The sequence below is a fragment of the Pongo pygmaeus genome, chromosome 8, assembly GCF_028885625.2.
Source record: "Pongo pygmaeus isolate AG05252 chromosome 8, NHGRI_mPonPyg2-v2.0_pri, whole genome shotgun sequence".
Classification (NCBI taxonomy): domain Eukaryota; kingdom Metazoa; phylum Chordata; class Mammalia; order Primates; family Hominidae; genus Pongo; species Pongo pygmaeus.
In genome coordinates, this window is record NC_072381.2 from 132,702,300 (window position 1) to 132,724,406 (window position 22,107).

The following is a 22,107-nucleotide window of genomic DNA, read 5'->3' on the forward strand; positions in this document are numbered from 1 at the left end:
TATACTGTCTCCATCTTCAAGAAATCCTGCCTGTGATATACTTAAATTTTTAAAAATTCACTTATGTAATACATCTTCAGGTCTATAGAGAAATGATAATGTTTAATTATAATTTTTCCATGGAACTGAAATGTTAACAGCATTGTGACATTTCCTATACATTGTTTTTCATGCAAGACCCTTCTGTGTGGCACTTAATATTTGTCATGCGCGATATTGTGCGTTTGTGCATGGGTCTTTGGCACTGGGGGGGAATCTCTTCTGAACATCTCAGTGGCTGCACCGTGCACTGTCCCATTACCCAGCACACAGTAGGTGCTCAACAGGCAGTGACTGTGTAACTGCTGGGCTGAAAGAAGGCGTATCCCTAGGAAATGTTCTAGGAACAAAGTGAACCAGTAAAATACATGAAATACTTTTGTAGCAGTTCATTTTGGAGAATAAAAGGCAGTTACTCTTTTTATATTTGAGTCCACAAAGAAACAATTGCAGCTATAAATATGCAGTGAACAAATACCTCTTATTCTCTTTAAGATCTATTAGCCAGAGCTAATTCCTTAATTGAATGTTGTTCTAAATTTACCACCAAAATGCATGAGGGCGATCTGTGTTTGTACGTTTCAGCCGACCGCATCACATCAGTTCCATCACAACTGCAGGAGGATGCAGGAAGGCTGCTGTGCACGATTACTTGCTGTTTTGTGGTCAACCTTTCCAATAAGACTTCAGAGAAGGTTTTTACTTAATACCGTACCTGTCAGATTCCCAGAGCTGCAAGTAAATTGAAGATACAAATTATGTTGTAAAGTGAAATATTTTGTGTTATTCTGCAGTTTGGTTGATTTAGAAAGAAAACGAACTCTGACAGCTCGATCTTTTCAGTTCAGTGGATTCTAATGGTTCAAAACAAAAGACCTGCATTGAAGCCTCTTTCCTCCATGCTTTGGCAGAGACACCACTGTGAGCTATTCTTCATGCTCAAACCTCGGCAGCTACCGGCTCCATGTCATGGACACACAGAGTCCTAGGAAGAGATAGATTCTGCTAAATGCTAATGTTTGTAAATATAAATATTAACCATACCCCGAAAGGGAAGGAGTTCTTTTGCTGGCTGACTGGATGGGTAGCTTTTAGCACCTGCCACTTTTCCCAGCATGCAATCTATTTTTTATAAACAGAAAAAATATCTTTTTCTAGTTTTTCTGGTTTGCTGCTGTTGCCTCAGTGATATTGCTTGGGATGCAGAGGTTTGGCAAAGAAGGTTGGAGGAGCACCCCTGCATCAGTCCGTGTTCACGATGCTGATAAAGACATACTTGAGACTGGGAAATTTACAAAAGAAAGAGTTTATTGGACTCACAGTTCTATGTGGCTTGGGAGGCCTCACCATCATGGCGGAAGGTGAAGGGCATGTCTCACATAGTGGCAGACAAGAGAAGAGAGCTTGTGCATGGAAACTCTTCTTTTTAAAACCCTCAGATCTTGTGAGACTTGTTCACTATCAAGAGGAACAGCACGAAAGACCTGCCCCCATGATTCAATTACTTCCCACCAGGTCCCTCCAACAACATGTAGGAATTCAAGATGAGATTTGGGTGGGGACACAGGTCCCTCTCACAACACGTGGGAATTCAAGATGAGATTTGGGTGGGGACGCAGCCAAACCATATCAACCACCTTTCCTCTTCTATTCTGTGATTATGCTGGACGGCCTCACCTTCTTTTCTTATTCTTATTCAGGGGAAAACAGTAAAGTGAAGTTTCCTGCAAGAGCCAGAAAATCCTAAGTTAACAAATTGAATTCTGCAACTGAGATGCAGTGGGTGGATGTAGGGCTGGGCTCCTTGGACCAAGGCTGAACCATAAATACCTCCCACTTTGGTATTGCTTTGAGGAGCTTCCCAGCATTCACCCTTCACCCTTTTGCTGTGCGCCTTCCTTTGCCTTAGCTAAGGAAGTCTAGGCAGCTGTGCAGGATTTGATAGGTGGCAGCTTCAGCTCAGACTCTGGAAGTTCCCCACTCCCTGCTAACTCCAAGCTGGATCCTTGCACCTGTCCCCAGTGTCCCTTGGACTATGGGGCCGGGAATCTGATTTGATTCTTCAAACTGAATGTTACTGCTTCTACTTTATTTAAGTAAATGGCCATCTCATTGCCATCTGATGCTGTAGCATATTGTGCGAAAGGTATTTTTAATTAGCTGTTAGCAGCTGGGTGCGGTGGCTCACACCTGTAATCCCAGCAGTTTGGGAGGCTGAGGTGGGCAGATTGCCTGAGCTCAGAAGCTTGAGACAAGCCTGGGCAACATGACGCAACCCCATCTCTACTAAAAATAAAAAAAAAATTAGCTGGGTGTGATGGCAGGCGCCTGTAGTCCCAGCTACTTGGGAGGCTGAGACAGGAGAATTGCTTCAACCTCGGTCGCAGATGTTGCAGTGAGCCAAGATCGCGCCGCTGCACTCCAGCCTAGGTTACAGAGGAGATTGTCTCAAAAAAAAAAAAAAAAAAAAAGCTATTAGCCTGCAGATGATTTGGAAATGGGACCTAAAAAGCAAGCTGATTAATTGATAGATGTATTTATTTATGATATTCAGCCTAAGAATTAAGCTGGATTTAGAAAAAAGTGTTTCTTTCTTATGAGATACGCTTGGGGGAAAACATGATCTGCATGTAATTCACAGGACTTGGCATTTCAGAGCAGTATTCAAATGCGTGTCTGCCATGGACTGTGACCTCCCAAAAAAAGTGCGTGATGAAGTGAGTTTCGAATACTGACAGAAACGGTAGAGAAAGGGCATGTCCTGGTCCTGGCTACCATTGATATTCTGCTTGGAGCTTGGATTTAGGGTTGTGTTTTAGCTTAAAGAAACCATATATTCCTCCAGTGAGAGAGAGACTTTTGGGTGAAGAGGGACTGGAGGGAATCCATGGAACAGAACAAAGGCTGGGCTTACGGTGATAGCCTGCATTCATTTAGAGATGGAAAGTTGCTGGAAACTTTAAAACAGAGCACTGCTGTCACTGCCTAATATTTTTCAGAGACTGTTTGGGCCACTGTGCGGAGCACAGGGAATAGGAGATTCGTGTGCAAACTGGAGGGCCAGTGAGGGCCCTGGGGATAAGCTACACCAGCGATGGCCGTGTCTTTGGCTAAGGTAGTCATTGAGAAGAGGAGAACAATGAGAGATTTGGGGCGTGTTTTGGAGGCCACATGAACCTGTACAAACTAGATGTAAGAAGTGAAGAAAAATGAACAATCAAGGAAAAGTCTTATTATTTTTGGCTTGAGCCAAAAGTGATTGGTGGAAAGTTTAAAGATAAAGAAGCGGGCTTGTGAGGTGGGAGTGTTCCCGAGCTCTGTTTTGGCCTAGTGCAGTGTTTCTCAACCTTCTTTATTTTTTTTTTCCGTTATGACCCTCCTAAGGGGAGGAGTAAATTCACTTTAAATTTAATTAAGAAGAGAAATTTAATGCTAAGGAATAAGAATTTGTGGGGTAGGGTGTGCTTTGGAAGACCACAAGCAGAATAATATCGAAAATGTTCTTTACCCTCCTCCCAAGAATCAATTTCACCCCCTTAGTGGAGATGTTTCCCCCAGTGTGGATGTGTGGCCTGGTTAATTCTGAGGTGCCCAGGAGGTGGCCAGATAGAGAAGTTTAGCTAGCAACTGGAAATTCTACACTGATGTTCAGAAGAAAGGTAAGGCTAGAAGGTATAATTTGGGATTTAGATGATGATATTCAGGCCACCTGGGGGGCAGTGTCTCTAGGGAAGAGAAGCCAACCCACGCTAATGCCCCAGGGCTCTTTGATATCTGGGGATTTAGCAGTGGAAGATAAGTCAGCAAAGGAGACCAAGAGCAGGAGTCAGTAATAGGAAGAAAAGAAAACACAGGAGAGAGAAGACAGTGTTGGATTCCTGAGAGAGAGCATAGAAATTAACAGAGAAGTAACCAAAGGATTTGGCCACATAGTGGTCACTGCTCCCATGGACCAGAGCTGCCTCAGTGGAGGGAGTGGCAGAGGAGGAGGCCAGCCTGCTGTGCGGCACGGAGGAAGGCATGGAAGGAGGTAGGCACCCTGGCTGTGGGCGTTCATTGGGTTTTCATGGCGCTCAGGGTCAGACAGATGGTGTGTCGGGAGCTGTGATACCAGGAGAGTTTGTAGGAATTTGCTGTTGATTCAGGGCATGTTGGGAACACTGGTGGAGATGAGCCGATGATGGGTGACGGTGGAAACGCTGGGATGGAGGAGGTTCATTAGGGCAGTGAGTTCTAGATGAAAAGGATGGCAGAGGAGGGGCTGGCCCGGAGAGGAGCAAGGTCAGGTGATTCGTTGCAACAGGAGAGGACAGTGGGAGGTACAGGTGTCAACCTGTGTGTAGATGTAGGTGGTGGTTGGATGATGGAAAAAAACCCATATGACTTCTGATTTCCTACTGCAGTATGAAGTCAGGTAATTAGTGAGAAGGGGTGCAGGGAATAGTCAGATATTATGACCTCTATACCTCTGTGATGACCGTATTAATATTTCACCTCTCACCAGTTTCCCCGCTAATGCCCACGCATGGTGCACAGGCCGCGTTGGAGATCCCTGCGGCTCATGCTGCCTTATTACGTAATGCCCTGGAGAGGCCTCACAAGCAGAAGAGTCTAAAACGATAGATTGCTTTAAATAACTCATGCTAAATCATCCTCCTGTGATCATTTCTCGATGGATCTTGTCTTTTAAGCTTCAACAAACCCTATTAGCCATCAAAATCCTCCAGTCTCTCAAAATAGCCCTCATCAGACTTGCTCCCACATGCTTGCGTCATGGCTGGGTGGCCACTGGAGAGGTTGGGTGGGGATGCTGGCTATGTACATAGGAACCAGAGCCCCTAGAGAGATGACTTGTGTCCGAGCATCATTCTTAAAGCTTTCCAATACATGGGCTGTCAGTGGCTATATGTATCTTCTCTGTTTGCCTTGGCTTAGGGATATTTAGGAGAGGACAGGGGGACAGGCAGCATTAAGCATCCTTTTGCTGGTCCTCTTTCTTTGAGTGCAGTTCTGTGATACTCAGGTGTCTTCCAGAACTATCAGCTGTTTGATTGTGGAAATTCCTGGAAGACCAGGGTTCCTGTTCCTTCTCTCGCCACTCATGCTTTTTGTCTTTCTCACCCTCTGGTCCTTTAAGACCACAAAGCAGGGACTCAGGACACTGGTGACATGGACATTTCAGGCTCTAGCTGTGGGACGCTTCAGGCAGGCACCTGATCTTTTTTCCATTTTGTTTAGAGGTATAGATTGTACACCTCTGCTCTGAGCTCCTTTGTCAGGCCCCAGAAATCATGGATGCAAAAATTTTGAAAATCAAATTTTTCCTATATTATCCCAATTACTCTTTGGTCTCCATGAAGCCATTGTTTTTCCAATTCCTCTGTTGCAGAATGCATGAAGAGAATTTAGAAATCACATGGTAAACGTTATGGGCCATTTCCTATTGCTGACTTTACCTTCCTAGTTCCTCAGAGACGTAAGATGAATGTCCCTGGTGCCAGTGAGCAGCCGGTCAGTGTGCACAGAGCTGGAAAAACTAATAGACTAGATGCATCTTACTGATCACGTTGATGTGGAGGGGCCTCATCTCTCTGGTCCAGCTGGAAATGTGATTGCTGCCTGGGGTAGCCATGACTAAGGGATTCCTATCTCAGCTGCCTGTATATGGAGAACTGAGCTCAACTGGTACATGCTCAGTTTCCCTTTCAGAAAAGAATGTTACTCTCAAGAGCAGCAGTGATTCAAATGGCCTTTTGACTTTAAAAAATTCTCCATTTAAAAATGTAGAAGCATTTTATCCTATACAATTATAAACATTATTGGTAGCTAATAAAAAATTTTGATAAGGCAGCAGATCATTAAAAAAATACATATAGACCTTGCACACTTCATTTTGACTTCCAGTAGATAAATAGATCCATTTCACAAAGCATGTGCATTTGTCAAGTTGCTCTTTCTTGTTTTTTGTTTTTTTTTTATTTGACTTAAGATAGGTCTACAGATGAGTGTTTGCCTTTGTTTTCTGTGAGCCAGTTTTCATACCTTTAAAGTTGAATAAGGGCTGGGCGTGGTGGCTCACACTTGTAATCCCAGCACTTTGGGAGGCTGAGGCAGGTGGATCACCTGAGGTCAGGAGTTCGAGACCAGCCTGACCAATATGGTGAAACCTCGTCTCTACTAAAAAATACAAAAAATTATTAGCTGGGTGTGGTGGCGGGCACCTGTAATCCCTGCTACTGGGGAGGCTGAGGCAGGAGAATCACTTGAACCTGGGACACAGATGTTGCAGTAAGCCAAAACTGTACCACGGTACTCCAGCCTGGGTGACAGAGCGAGACTCCATCTCAAAAAAAGAACTGAAGACAATAGATGAAAAAATTTGAACGCTTTTTAGATTTAGTGAGTCTTTAAGTTGTCTCTCACCCATCTGACTTGACAGCACTTTTTCAAGTGAGTCATCTTTTTAATCTTTTCAAATCTTTAGAATTCGTTTTCATGTAAAAGTCAACTTTCTTTTCATAGCCCTATTTTATATAATATTTCATTAAAACAGTTATAATAACAGATTTATTTGGCATAAAGCAGGTATGGAGCATGCACACAGCTGTGTCCACTCACTAATCCATGTGCACACGCTTCCCTCTTAGCTGTAGACACCGCATGATCACATCACTAGGGGAGCTATTCAGTGGAACCCCATGCTGTCCTTGTTAGGCGGAGTTTTAAACACTCTGTTAAAGTAAAAAAGTATATTCTCACTGGCCAGTGTCCAGTGTAAGCAAATTTGCACATGGGTGTCCCTTGAGTCACTGTAGTTACCTTTTAAAAGGAAAGAGACGGAAACTCCATTGTGTAGGTCTTTCCGCAGCCAAGAGACCATTAGTATGCGGTACAGTAAGGGAGCCACTCATTAACTGTTTGTTTACCCGGGAAAGAGGGCAGGTTGGTGAGCTCCCAGGTCCTCAGAAAATGAGACTAAGTTTTGTTAAGATCTGAGGGGAAAAAAATAAAGCAAGCAGAACTAGAATTCACTGGACCAGAAGGTTTTGTTCTCCCTTTTCCAGCTAATCTCTCTCATCTAGTCTGACAGAGAATTAAGCAAGGGTGAGGGAGTTGCAGGTAGCTGAATTCAGGAAGTTACCAAAGAAGGCTGATTTAACTCAAAAGATGTATATTCTTCCCAAAGCCCAGGCTATTGAGCCAGAGTACCTGATCACCCGGCAAAGCACCACTCAGGCTGTGAGGCTGGCCATGCACAGGGAGGGAAAGAGAGGAGGAGCGAGGAACTTAACTTTGTTTTTCTTCAAAAAGATGTGTTGTTTCTTGGCAAAATGTAATCACCATTGTTAGCAAACCCACGAGATGCTCTCAGCAATGTTTATCAAATAGAAAGAGCTTCCTTCTGTATGACAAGCAGGGGATCAGAGTGACAGTGTTTAGATCTGTTACTTACAAGGTGATGGGGGCAAAAATTAATACCTGCACAGGCTGACTCCTGAAGTCTTCATCACCAGAAATGCCAGCGTGATGTCCAGGCCCTAAGGTGCCTACCACGTCCCCATGAGAGACACACAGTGCCATGAACAGTCTGGGTTTTCCAGAAATACTTGATTTGGTTAATTGACAAATTCTGTTGTTCCTCCTTTATAGTTAATTAATAATTTTCCAGTGTAGCGTTTCCTATAAGGTGGTGTGAATCCACACATGTGGCTTTTTCACAATAAAATAGCATTCATGGTGCCTTAAAACAGCTTGAAATACCCCAAATTATTAGACTTGTAGGTGGATTTCTCACAAATTATTATTAAAGGTAATGAAAATCAAAATCAAAGCATTTCATATTTATTGTGTCTTTAGTGCAGGCCACACTTTACAAGTATCATTTTAAGAAATCCTCTCAATAGCCATAAGAGGGCAGGTCATATGATCTTTATTTTTCAATTGGAAAAGGCAAAGGCATGAGGTCATCCAATAAGGTAATCGCTTGGAGAAACATTTTTCCCTACTTGTTTTGATGTAGAACTTCTGTACCAATTGTAACCCTCTGCCGGTTGAGTAAATATTTGGGGTTAAATATAAAGCTGAAATTCAAATAAGGAAACATGTTACTGTTCTCTACAGGGCTGGTCCTCACCTTTTCACAACGCACTTTGGAAAACCAGCACAGAACAGAGGCCCCTCCCAGCCTGGTGTATTCAGACCTCAGTGCTTTGCCTGGGCTGCAGCTCTATTGGGAAAAGGTGGCAGTTCAGTTCCTGAGGCTGGTGCCCTCGGCAAGAATGAGAGAGCCTGGTAATTTATAAAGGATTATCACATGCAAAGGCAATATTTATTTTATTCCATCATCTCTCATTCATTCAAAGCAGTGGCATTTTCTTAGTATCGCCAGGTAATAGAGTTCGAGAAAAGTGACCTTAAAATTGAGGCAAGTGTCACACTTTGAGAATGCATTCATTGTTTAAAGACATTTTAGTGGTTTTAAAATTTTATTTCATATATTTTTATGTTGTAAAAAGGGGAAACCTTTGTTCTTTGAGTAAAATGCCCTGGTAGTGAACATTTTTTAAGGTTTTTTTTATTTTGACAGACATACGCCACGTTTCACACAGCATCATGCTTACCCATTCACATCATCTTACATTCAGAGAGCTCTCAGGCACTTGCAAAATTGAAGGCCAGAATGAAGGGAGCTCAGTCATCCTTGACAACTGCTGGGGACAAAGTTGGCAATTTGTTCATTGTTCTTGCAAGCACTTAGCCTCTTGCCGAGCACTTTAACATCAGAGAATTCTGGGCATAGATCAGAAATCAGTGGCTGCAGAGGCAAGCTATGTGCAGGTAAGTTAAGGGCTTACAATAGAAATGCAAAATGCCATCATTCTTCACCGTGTTCTGAAAGGTTTCATGCTGCTGTCGACACCTGTGCTGGTGTAGAATTGCAGATCTCTTTCTTTTTTTTTTTTGTTTTTCTCTTTTTCATTTTTTACTCCAAGCTAAGGAACATCGGAATATTTTCAACTTTAGCGTTGGTGAAATAGTGCAAAGGAAGTGAAGATGACGTCAGCCCATGGTCCATATTTTATTCCTTGAGTTAGCAAATCACCAACACTATTTAGTTTAGCGAGTTACTCCTTTGGAATTTACAGTAAAGCCATATTTAATATATTTCCATTTAGCAAGTATTTGTTTTAAATAACAGCCTTGGCTTCCTTGTTTGGTTTGTGAGGGAGACTTTTCTTCTGTGTTTCCAACGTGGCTGGAAGTGGAGGCTCCAGGGCTTTGCCTCACTCATACAGTTTTATTTTTAAATTGAAAAGTGGATTTGTTTAACATCCTCCAAGAAGCAAACTCATAAAGCTCTGGCTTTCCTAAAATGCATTGCCAAGATCATAATTGGTAGAAAGTTAGCAAGAAAGAAGGATTAGCTCATCGAGCTGTGGCATAGCAAATTGTAATGCGCTCAGGTAGTTTTGTGGCTTGTTGAGAAAATGATACAGAGTTTAGGAAGCAGAAGGACACAGCAGTGACACGGGAGAGCCTCACAAACAACAAACACTGCCTTTTCCGGGAGAATTGGGAATGGGACCATTCTTGACCTTCCTGGAAGAACTCAGAAGGATGTTTCACTCCAGGAGGCGTCAGGAGGGAAGTCTTTCATTGTTTTCCAGGAATCTGTTGTCCCTGGGAGTGGGTCACAGGTGCTGCACACACACACTTGGTGTCTCTGAAGGAGCCCTCACCACATATTAGAGATGGGGTTCCTCCTCGCCTCAGGACCCCGTGCCTCTTTGGCATTGCTGCAGGGGGACCCCAGGGGCTTGTGGCAGTCAGAGGTCAGCAGAAGACACGTAGGGTTGATCTGTGCTCATGGGCTCTGATCTCACATCAAGAGCCGGATTCCTTTTGATTGGGATGATTTGAGAAATGATGGGAGCAGGGCAGTTATCAATTCAGATGAGTAGATGCTGACTTAGTTCCGTACAGCTCCCTGGCACCACCCATGGTGCGGGAAGGCAGGGATTAGGAGAATGCTGGCCTCCCTGTGGGTCAGTGATGTTGCATCAGTGCTGGGATTAGGCTGGGGTGTCCAATCTTTTGGCTTCATGTTGGAAGAATTGTCTTGGGCCACACAATAAATAAATACACTAATATTAACAATAGCTGGTAAACTAATAAAAAGATCTGTGCATAAATCTCATGTTTTAAGAGTTTATGAATTTGTGTTGGGCTGCATTCAAAGCCGTCCTGGGCCACATGTGGCCTGTGGGTTGCGGGTTGGACAAGCTTGGATTAGAGGACAGAAGAACTTGCAGCTTTCAGCTTGGTTGGTTGCTTGGGTAAGGGTGCGCTCTTGTGTTCTCTCTCTCTCTCTCTCTCTCTTTCTCTCTCTCTCTCTCTTCTCTCTCTCTCTCTCTCTGTCTGTCATCTCTCACTCTGAAAGAAGTCCTGTTGGGGTAGTCCCAAAAGCTAAACCATTGGCCTGGGGGAGAAACGTGTGCTGAATGGAAAAGAGGACAAAAGCACAGACTTGTTGACTTGCATCTCTGAGGTCCTGTGATGTGGCCAGGCGGCCTGCAGCTCACCTGAGAGACACAGGCAGGATTTCCTCTTGCTTTAGAAGTCAGGCAGCCTGCTTGGAGCAGGATTGTTCTCAGATTCATTGACACTTCCGCCCCTCAGGGTGATCTGCAGGAATGAAAAGTGGTTAGAATTCTGTTGCAAAGGTTAATTTTAAAAGGCCAGTGAACACCCACAAGCGGGTCACCAGGGCAAAGCCACAGCACACACCTGCCTCTCCGTTTAAGTCACACTAGTCCAGGCACTCTGCCTGCTCTTACCTGCTTTACCTGTTGGTTCAGTAACAGGCATTCAGTTGACTGCATATTCTCCTCCCTCAGTTTCTTCCGACATCTTCGTGAGACCTGAGAGCAAGCTCTGCCTTGGTGACATCCAGTTGTCATTTCTTAGTGGCAGCCTTTATTTTTCAAGAAATGAAGAAGGATAGGCAGTCTCTGCAGAGTGATAGTGGGGAGCTGCCAGAGGGGCAGCAGGATCATGCGTGGATCCTACTAACTGTGTTTCCATCCTCTTTTCTCCCACCACAGAAGAACAAGTAAACGTAGAGCTGACAGGGAAAGGTCTCCACACCAGGGCTGTCTGTCCTGAGAGTTTAGAATGTGCTGGGAGAGCAGGACATTCTTTGGGGCCTGTTTGGCGACAACAAGGAGTGTTACGTGGTCTGTGACCAGCTGCTGCACCTCCTGCTTTGCTCTGGAAGGAGGCCTTGAAGGCCAGTTGGAAGTTCTGCTTGGCTGCCTTGAATAATGAACCATCAATTCTGTTTCCCAGCTGTGCTTCCACACCCTCACTCTTGGATGGGACTGCTGGGTTCCTTGTCTGCCACAGGCAGCAATTGTTGGAAGTAGCAGGTCAGAATTGGGAAAGGAGGCCTGGACTGCATAGCCAGGCAAGCCAGTGAGGTTGGAGCAAACCCTTGAACAGGGGCTGGGCCCACCTTTGCGGTCTTCTCACCATGGAGGTTACTGAAGCCTCCAGAAGGCACACTGTCTGAACCAACTCACATGCCAGAGGAACACTGAATAGTTTCCTTCCGATGCATTACATTCATTAGTTATAGAAGGAATAAAGCCATCCTATATCTTCTCTGAAAAATGAAGGAGTGAAAAGAGCACATGTAATCCTATTAGGGTTGCAACTCTTCCTGGTTTGATTTTCTGCAGATCTATTTACATGCATACTTTACTCTTTCATAATCATGGTGTAATATCATCTGTGTACTGCATTATTTTACTTAACATTCCATCACAAGCATTTTTCCATGTTACTCCAGCGTTTTCATTGCCAACTTTCTTATTGGCTGCATGAGAGTCTATCCAGTGGGTATACCATAACTTGTCAGCACATTGTATCATTTTCATAAATTTAGGTTGCTCTCAAGTTGTATCTGTTATAGATAACATTGTAGTGAGTGTCTTCATGCATATAGTTTCTATATTTTGGATTATTTGCTAGGACACATGCCCAGAAGTCGGATTACTGGGGCTCGAGACACATTGTCAAATTGCTTTCCAAAAGGATTTTACTGATTTTATTGCACTCTCGCCAGAATTCAATATTGTCTTTTTAAAAAAATTGTTAATGTAATAGCAAAATGTTGTTTTATTTTTACTAAATTTTCATGTCTTCAGTGATTTGCAATATAAAACAGTTCCCAGCCATTTTCTTTCCAAATGTAGTTTCTGTTTTTGTAAACTATTTACATACTTTGCTCATTAATCTATTTGGTTTTAGTGTTTTTTCTTAAAAACTTTCTTAACATTGTTATACTATGCTCATAGTAACCTATTTCATATTCCCACAGTTATTTTTTCTGTGGTGGTGTTCGCCCATCTCATCTGGTTAGGTTTTTAAAAATTCGTTTTTATTATTTTACTTACAAATATGTAATTTATATCTTTCCATCTTTTTTAATGATTTCTCCATAATAACACCCTCCCTCTATAAATTTGATAGCCCATTTTAGGTTTTATTATTTTATATTAAACTTTTGGTTTATCTAGAATTTGATGCTTTGTATTAAATGCATGTAAGTTGATTTTTTAAATTGCAACTAGTTATTACAGCACCATTTATTAAATAATTCTTTATGGTTTAAAAGTGGTTCTTTCAGTTAAGGTTTTAACATAATGTTAGGGGTAATTTCTGGGCAATTTGTTGTTTCAATAATAACATGTTTGGCCAAGCACAGTGGCTCATGCCTGTAATCCCAACGCTTTGAGAAGCCAGAGTGGGAAGATCACTTGAGGGCAGGATTTCGAAGTTATGGTGAGCTATTATCATGTCATGGCACTCCAGCCAGGATGAAAAAGTGAGACCCTGTCTCTAAATAACAGTAATCACCATCATCACCTTTTATTCTTGGGTTAGTACCATGTTGTTTTAATTACCATTTCTTTATGGTGTGTTTTAGATATTTGGCATCTGCCAGGTGCGGTGGCTCACGCTTGTAATCCCAGCACTTTGGGAGGCTGAGACAGGTGGATTGCTTGAGCCCAAAAGTTCAGAACTAGTCTGGGCAACATAGTGAGACCTTGTCTCTACAAAAAAAAAAAAAATTAAAAATTAGCTGGGTGAGGTGGTGTGCCCCCTGTAATCCCAGCTACTCTGGAGCGTGAGGCAGGAGGATTGCTTGAGCCCAGGAGGTCAAGGCTGCAGTGAGTCGTGATCGCGCCACTGCACTCCAGCCTGGGTGACAGAGTGAGAACCTGTCTCAAAATAAATAATAAATCAATATCTGGCAGCCCATCTCTCTTTTACTATTCATTTTCTGATTTTTCTTCTGTAGTTTAACCTATTGTTCTACCAAATGTAATTTACAATCATTCCGTGAAATCCAGCAAAAATAGTTTTTTATTTTAATTTTGATTAGATTTGCATTAGAGCTCAGTATTAAAACAGGCACACCTTTTGGTGCCAGATTTCATACTCAACATTGTTCCTTTTGTGCAAAGGAAATTATGTTTATTATGGAAAACAGTGAAAGATGAGAAGCAAGTGGCTCATCCTCCATAAATGGCCATTGCTGACTGTTTCATGTAGAACTGTCTGGTCTGTGCCCGTATCTTCTCTCTCCTGGCTTTGGCAGTGGGACTGATACTTCACAGGCTGTTCCAGTACCACTGAACCTTCACTCTGGAGGTGGGAGTGGGACTCCGTGCTGAGGACCCTAGATGCACATCTGTCCTGTTAGCAGGGAGCCAGGTCCAGAGAGTGAGGCATGCAGGCAGTGGTCATGTGGAAGGTGCAGTCAGACCACCAAGGTCATGCCATCTTCTGGGCACTGGTAGTCCCTATGGAGCTGCTGCTGGCCAGCAGGAAGATTTGGAGGATTTGAGGATACTCTTCAGAGTGTGCTTCCACAGTCCAACCCTCCTGCTTGACGACCTGTTATCTGTGAGATGGTGACTTTGTCACAGGAATCACCTGAAAGACCTCTATCTGGGCTCCATGAAACTACCTAAGCAGGTCAGTCTTTCAGTGAACTGATCTGATATCATTGGGCTCTCACGAGCCTGAGGCTGGCTCCCCACTTTGAAATCATCCTCAAAAGGCAGGGCAAGTGTTTTCCTCTGGTTGGTGATGGTGTCCTAGCATGCCCTTTTTCCAGCTGGCTTCCCACTGGGCTCAGCCCGACGCGCCTACTGCAATCCCCCTTTCCTGTGTTGCCCTCGGATAACTCCATGTGTAGGCCTGAATCGTGTTCATTTCCAGGAAAAGTAAATGATGCATATCTTACTTTCCATCTGTGGTCATTTTTTTTCTGCTTGAGAAACACCTGGGTCTGCTGGTTTTTGAATTCTCTTTCTGTTTGTCTGAAAAAGAAATTTATTTTATTTCAAAAATTCAATATTGAAGGATAATTCAGATTTAGAATTTGAGGCTAGCAGTTGATTTCTTTCAGCACTTCAAAGATAATTATTGCACCATCTTTTAGCTTTCATTGTTTCTGTTGAAGATAACATATCTTTTTCTCCAGTGGAGATTTAATCTCAGTGCTTTTTTGTCTTTGTTTTTAAACTTTTTATTATCAAAGCTTTCATACATGTACAGAAGTAGAATAGTAGTTATACTATTACTATTATATTATATAGTATATACTACAGCCCTGTTATAACCATTGTTCACCTTTACCACTGTCAACCATAGCTAAGTTTCTTAGATTTATCATCCCAGCTTTGTCTTTCCCACCATTATTTTGAAGCAAATTTTAGGCATTATATCATGTCATTCATAAATATTTCAGTTGTCATTCAAAAATATCTCTTAAAAATAAGAATTTTTTAACACCTCTAGATTATTACTCCTTAGAAAATGTTGTTTTATATATAGTTCCTATAGTTTGCCCAATTTAGTATCTAAACAAGGTAAAAATATTGCCTTTGGTTGTTATATCTAGTAAGTTTCTGATAATCTTTAGGTTGACACTCCTACTTTTTTTCTTTCTTTCTTTTTTTTTTTTTTTGAGACAGAGTCTTGCTCTGTCTGGAGGGCAGATAGACTCCTGTCTGTTGCCCAGGCTGGAGTGCAGTGGCACAGTCTCGGCTCACTGCAAGCTCTGCCTCCTTGGTTCATGCCATTCTCCTGCCTCAGCCTCCCTAGAAGCTGGGACTACGGGCACCTGCCACCAAGCCCAGCTAATTTTTTGTATTTTTAGTAGAGGCAGGTTTTCACCGTGTTAGCCAGGATGGTCTCGATCTCCTGACCTCGTGATCCGCCTGCCTCGGCCTCCCAAAGTGCTGGGGTTACAGGCGTGAGCCACCGTGCCTGGCCTTTTTTTTTTTTTTTTTTTTGAAGTACATGATCTCACTCTGTTGTCCAGGCTGGAGTTCAGTGATGTGATCATAGCTCACTGCAGCCTCAAACTCTTGGGCTCAAGCAATCCTCCTGAATAGCTAGGACTATAGGTGTGCACCACCATGCCCAGCTAATTTTTAATTTTTTTGTATAGCTGCAATCTCACCATGTTGGCCAGGCTGCTCTTGAACTCCTGGCTTCAAGTGATCCTCCCACCTCAGCCTCCCAAAATGCTAGGATTACAGGAATGAGCCACTGGACCAGGCTCCCCATTTTTTTTTTTTTTGCCTTATAATTTATATTGCAATGTTTGTTCAAGTTCCGTAGGAAATTCCACATTCTGGATTTTGCAGATTGAATCCGCATGTTGTTATTTAACATGTTCCTCTGTCTGCTATATTTATGTAAACTGATAGATCTACAGACTCAATGAGATTCAGGTTTTGTTTGTTTGTTTGTTGTTGTTTTTTAGCAAGAATACCTGATAAGTGGTGTGGTGTTCTTCCCATTGCATCACACCAGCAAGCACGTCATGTTTTTCTGTCTCTCTTATAACATGAAGATTGATTATCCAGATTCCTTCAATATACAGTAGTTTTTCACCTAATTGTTATGGCAGCCAATGATCATTGACTAGACCCATTATTTTCTTTGGAGTTAAAAAAAATCCTTACTCTAATTATGTTATTCTGTCTGCTTTCATTAGCCAGAATTCTTTCATAAGATGGAAACTTTTTTCATAGAATAGATGGTACCCTGAGAGCGTTTCTTAAAGGAAAGGAAGGATAGATGCTTGTCTCTTTCATTTTAATTATCTATTTGCTAAATAGTGAATTGGTTCCCTGGCATCCTCCAAGGATGACCAGTAAATTTTTTTCTTTAATACCTTCATGAATCTTCATGTGTCTAAGTCCGTTGTAGTTATGATTCTTTTTGCTGAACAAATTCTTCCATCTTGGTCCACTGGGAGTCTTTTCAGGTGGATTCCTGGGTCCTTACCACCCTGCTCAAGTAGTCTTTGATAATGGTCTTCTTTTTGATGTGACAAAATATCTCAGGCTGATCTTTTACATTTTCCATCTCAAACCTGGAATAAGCCAAGAAAATATAGTTGCTTTTAGTGGGAAATGGTATTTAGAGATCATAATATGGACAACGGGGGTGCTCACTGCAACTGAGTTACTCATTCTTTCCAAGCCTTCTAGTGGGCAGAGCTAGGAAATACATTTTCTTTTTTTTAATTCTCTTTTCCCTGCACCAGCATGTAAAGTAAGGAAATACATTTTCGGTAGGAAAAAAAATCAACATGAATTCATACTATATTTGCATTTCCAATTTAGGATTATGGAGATTTTAGTTACCTTCTTTGATTTTATATGTGTAATTTGTCTCTTACACTGAAAATTTGGGTCCCTAATGACGCAAACATGATGTCTTGTTGCTTTGTCTGCATATATAAAATATATAATAATTTGTAATATACAGCATAATATAGAATACATAGTATATACTATACTATATATATTTCACACACACACACACACGTAAAATAGTTTCAGAATAACAATGCCAATTGTTACTTGAAAAGTTTGTTTTCTCCTTTGTATATCCTGCAGACATACACAATCAAGTCATTATGTTTCTCAGGCACTTGAGATGAATCCTTGCATGTAGCTAAACTCATCAATTTGATATTTAGGATAATTTTATTTTGTTTTTGATTTTTAGTGATTGCACTTTCTTATTTAGAATAATGTGTCTCAGATATACTAAGCAAGTGTTTTCATAGTATTTTCACTTCTGCCCCTACCTTTCCCTACAGGAAACCACTTTTATTCATTTGTTGTTTATATATTGTAACTTAACTTTTAATATCAGTAAATACACACCACACACACATGCACACACACATGCGTGCACACACACACTTGTATTCCCATCCCTTTCTTATTAAATGGTAACATCGATACTGCTTTTTAAATCTAACTTTGTATTCTGGAGATTGGTGTGTTGTAGTATATAGAGATATTTCTCATCACTTTTTACCACTGTGCAGATTGCATTGCATGCATATTCATACTTTCTTGCACCTGTCCTCTAATAATGGGCATGTGATTGTTTTTCATCTTTTACAGTTACAGATGGTGCTTCATCTATAGCCTCATGCACACAACTTTATATGGTTTTGCCAGTGTGTCGTCATGATCGATTCTTTGCAGTGGGTGGATGTAATTGGAAGGCAAATGCGTATGACAATTTTGGTAAATAATACTCAATTGAATGCCATAAGGTTATTGAATTGTAACATCTCACCAGAAATAAATGAGCCTGCTTATTTCTCCACAACCTTTCCAACCTATTATGTTGCCAGACTTTTGTACCTTTGAAAATTTATCAGGTGAGAAATGGCATCTGAGTGCAGTTTTATAGATCTCAATGTGTGTTTTTTGGTTTGTTTCTATACTGCTTAGAGTTTATAATATTTCGGAAAATTCTCAGCCAGTATCTCCGTTATCATTACTTCTATCTCATTCCCTTTCTCTTCTTCTTCTGGAACTCAATTACAGATTTGTTAGACCTTATCCCCACATCACATACATGTCTTGTGCTTTTTCTTTTTTTTAACTTTATTTTTCGTTCATTTTCTCTCTGTATTTTATTCTAGCTATACATTTCTGATATATTTTTTACTTTTGTATTTCTTTCTTCTGTCCTATAATCTGCTGGTAAATTCATGCATTTTTGTTCTCTGTTTCTGTTATGGAGTTTTCATTTGGTTATTTTTGCTAGTTGGAAACTAAAATTCCCTGTTCAGTCTTTTGGTCCCTTAAAGACTCTTGGTGGTTCTGTTTCTGTGGATCTGTTTCTGTTGAGTTTTTTGGGAAGAAGTCAGTCTTGTTTTATGATCACATCCTGGTTTCTGGTATACCTAGATTTTCCTGAAATGAATGCTATAGGTCATATGTAAAAAATGTACAGAGTTAATTGAAGGTACGATGATGTTATCTTACTCCAGATAGCATTTATTTTTTTCCTAATTTCCTGTGTTTTTATATTGTGTATATTTGTTTAATACCATGAAACTCCTTTTCTGTGATATTCAAAATGAAGGTCATGGTAGTTTTGGTGGAAGGCAGTTTTGTATTGTGTTTTTAAAACTTTTTATTTTCCAGCAATTGAAGATGTCCACAGTTATGAGAAATAATACAAAGAGATCCTGTAGCGCCTTCTCTCAGTTTCCTCTAGTGGTAACATCTGGCATAACTGTAATATATCACAACCAAGAAATTGTGTTACTCTTTTATTGGCCAAGCCACTTTTCTCCTCCTTGCCCTACCCAGTTTCTGACAACCACTAATGCCTTCTTTATCTCCGTAACTTTTTCACTGTAAGAATGTTACATAAATGGGATCATACAGTAGGTAACCTTTTGAGACTGGCTTCTTTTCCACTCAGCATAATTCCCTTGAGGTCCATCCAAGTTGTTGTATATAGCAATAGTTTGTTCCTTTTATTACTGAGCAGTATCCCATAATATGGATGTAGCATAATTATTTTCAACCATACAAGGGCGTTTGGGTTGTTTCTAGTTTGGGGTTATTTTGAATAAAGCTGCTTTGAACATTTATGTGCAGGTTTTTGTGCGTGCACAAAAGTTTTTATTTCTCCGAGTTAAATGCCCAGGAGTGCAGTTGCTAGATCCCATGGTAATTGCATGTTTAGTTTTGTAAACATCTGGGAGGCAGGACTTTAAGGTTGCTGGGGCCCCAGGGATGCATAGGACAGCTGGGGCTTTGCATCCTCGACTACTTCAGCTGAAGACACATGTCTAGAGTCTGTGTACTCTGGCTTAGGTTGAGATTGGGAAGACATCACTTGTTCTCTCTTCCAGCCCTCTCACTTCAGTCAAGACTTTTGCTTACAAAGGGCAGCACAGAGGCTCACAGTGCTTAAGCATCACGTGGATTTACTGGACGGACCATTTGTGCACATGTGAGGCAAGTGATATCGAATTTTACCTGGTAGCAAGTGCCAGCTTCCTTCCTGCATGCCCTGTCCCCTTTATCCTCAAAGCAGGCAGAGAATATGGCCACTTGGCATTCTCAGGCTCAGCCCCCACAACCCCACCCCCAGACAGAGATGTACACTAGCCCCTTAATTTGAGTTCCAGATGTCCTAAGACAGAACTCTGAATGTCCCTTTGGGTCCTATGTCTAGTTCTGTCCCTGGTGGCCAGTGCCAGAGTCTTACAGCACAGCCCTATGTGTTGGGAGTGCCAGCGTTGGGGCAATTGTCATAGACAGTAGCACCCTGTCGGGTCAGTTCTGTGTGAGAACCTGAGAGAGAAGGAGAGTTGCTCACGGTCAGACAGGAGCTGTCATCAGCAGCTGAGCCTGCATCCCCAGGCATTTGCCTCCTTCCTTTGGTTTTACTGATTTCTCTTCCTTGTGGGGAGACAGAGCTCGGCCTCTCTGCTCTCCTGTTGCGCTGGCTGTGTACTGTTTATTATAGCCTAGATAGAGAGAACAGAAGGACAGACAGCATTTCTGGTGATAGGGCATATCCAGTGAAATGCAGACATAAATCATCTTTTAAACAAGGGTGGGTTTGCGGTAGGAAGGCCTGTGTGAGGAAATAGGCCCTCTCAGGGCTCCCTCCCTCCTTCACAGAGCGCCTCCTGACCCAGGGTCGCAAGCCAGGTTCTGTGCCAGGCACCACTCCAGAACCAAGTATCTGTGGCTTGACAAGGATGCACAGGGCAGCCAATCCTTGGAAAGTCTGTGTCCAGAGTGCCTCTGGATATATTTCATGGACCTGCCTGAGCTGAGTCACAGTTAGCCTCTGACAATATTTCTAAAAGACCACTCTGTTGTTGGACAGTTTTTACCATTTGCACTTCCAGAATGACCACTCCAGGTCTCTGCATTAATATTTCTTTTTAAATCCTCTGTTTTAATGTTTTCTGGGGGGCCCACGTCTATCTCAAAATGCCCATCCAGACACTGTGGGTTCTGTGCCAATGCCAGGGAAGGAAGCTCAGGGTTCTGCCCTGGGCCCTAGGACCTTAGTGACTCAGGCAGCCCTGCTACTGGTTAGGAGCGCTCTCCACTGGCCACCTCTGCTGCAAAGCTCTTTTCTCTTGCTTCATAAGAAGTGGAAGAGTGTGAAACAGTACACGGAGGCCTTTCTGGGTGTTTACAAGGGAGATGGGCCACCAGTGTTTGTCACCAGAGCTTCAGGGTAACATGCCTAGGAGAAGAGCAAACAGGGGCCTTGGAGCTGTGGAGTCATGCTGGGAAGATGAGGAAAAGACAGTTGGTAACTGACAAATTGCAGGTGTGATCATTACTCTGTGTGACTCCCTGTTTCTCAGATGCACTGTTGCTTACATCTTTGTATGCTTTTGCATTCCTGCTGATTGATTCAAGGTGCAACGTGCCTGCTTGTCAGGTATGCTGTTGATCACATTATTTAAGAAGAAATAAAGTCGTTCCCGCAGCCCCACCTGCAGTGATGGGCTTTATGTTTTGTGCTTCCTGAGGAAAACTTGTCGATGATGTGAAGTGACATTCAACCCGCCGAGAGCTGATACTGGCAGACAAATTGCATGTCCTGTCTCCTGGTCACCAGTTTGCTGCCTCTGAGTTGTTAGGGATATTAAAAACAGGAGTGGCAAGTCCCCACTTGACAGGTTCGATTTGTAATGTGAAAGGTGCTGAGAAACAAAGCAAGGACCCAGGCAGCTTCCTGCCAAGGCTGCTGTCCCCACACTCAGAGAGGGAAAGAGAAAGGGGATCTATCTGCTAGTAGCATGAGTGTGGGAGAGGAGGGGGCTGTTGTAGGGTGCCCTGGAGGACTCATACATAATCCTGGGAAGAGGGCTGCTGCTAGCCCAGGGCCACAAAGCGTCAGGGACGTTGAGCTCCTGTGCATGCTCCCGTGGCCTTGTGTCATCTGAAGAAGCACGGAAGTGGTGGGAATGGCCTTTTCATAGGGCATGGGATGCTGTAACTGATGTGCAATCTGTTATCTCAAAGGAGACCTTAGCACAAGTGGGAAAGGAAAAATTGCCCGACCATGGAGAGAACACAAGTGGGCTGAGTGTAGCCGCCTCTCCTTACCTGTGGCTGGTGCCATGAAGGAGTGCTGCTGTCGTTGGACACTGCGGGGCCAGCACCGGGTTTTGTGTGTCACTTTTATTCTCCCTTGGTACACACAGCCCAGACTGGTTTCCTGGTCCCTTCCCAGCGAGCACTGTGATGGCTTTGCCATTGAGGTGGATGGAGGTCCTTGACCAAAGCGTGCTTCTCCCCCACCCCATCCCACTGCCACGTTGGCAGCTCATCCTCTTCCACCTGCTGTGAAAGGGCTGGGTCTGGGGACATGGGATGTGGGCGACTTGCCTGCCCTATGAACCAGAAGATCAACCCCTCTGAAGCCAGGCAGCAGATTCTGCGGCTAGATCACCCTTAGATACAGCACAGGGCCTAACGTGTTGGTGGCACCCACTACGTATTTGTGGGATGCTTGAGGAAATCAAAAAGAAACCAACACAGAAGAAAAGACTCTTCATTGTAAAAAAGCCTGATGAGAACAGATAGGATGTGGCCTCTGCCAAAACCACCATCCACTTCCCCACCCAACTCTCTGCCTCCAGTATGCCCTGAGAACCCGCCTAGTCATCTGATCTGC

At 42.7% G+C, this 22,107-nt stretch overlaps 1 protein-coding gene across 2 annotated transcripts in view; it reads left to right on the forward strand.

The window, feature by feature from the left end:
* Positions 1-22,107, forward strand: part of DOCK1 (dedicator of cytokinesis 1) — a 550,965-nt gene that overhangs the window by 366,937 nt on the left and 161,921 nt on the right. The window lies entirely within an intron of this gene.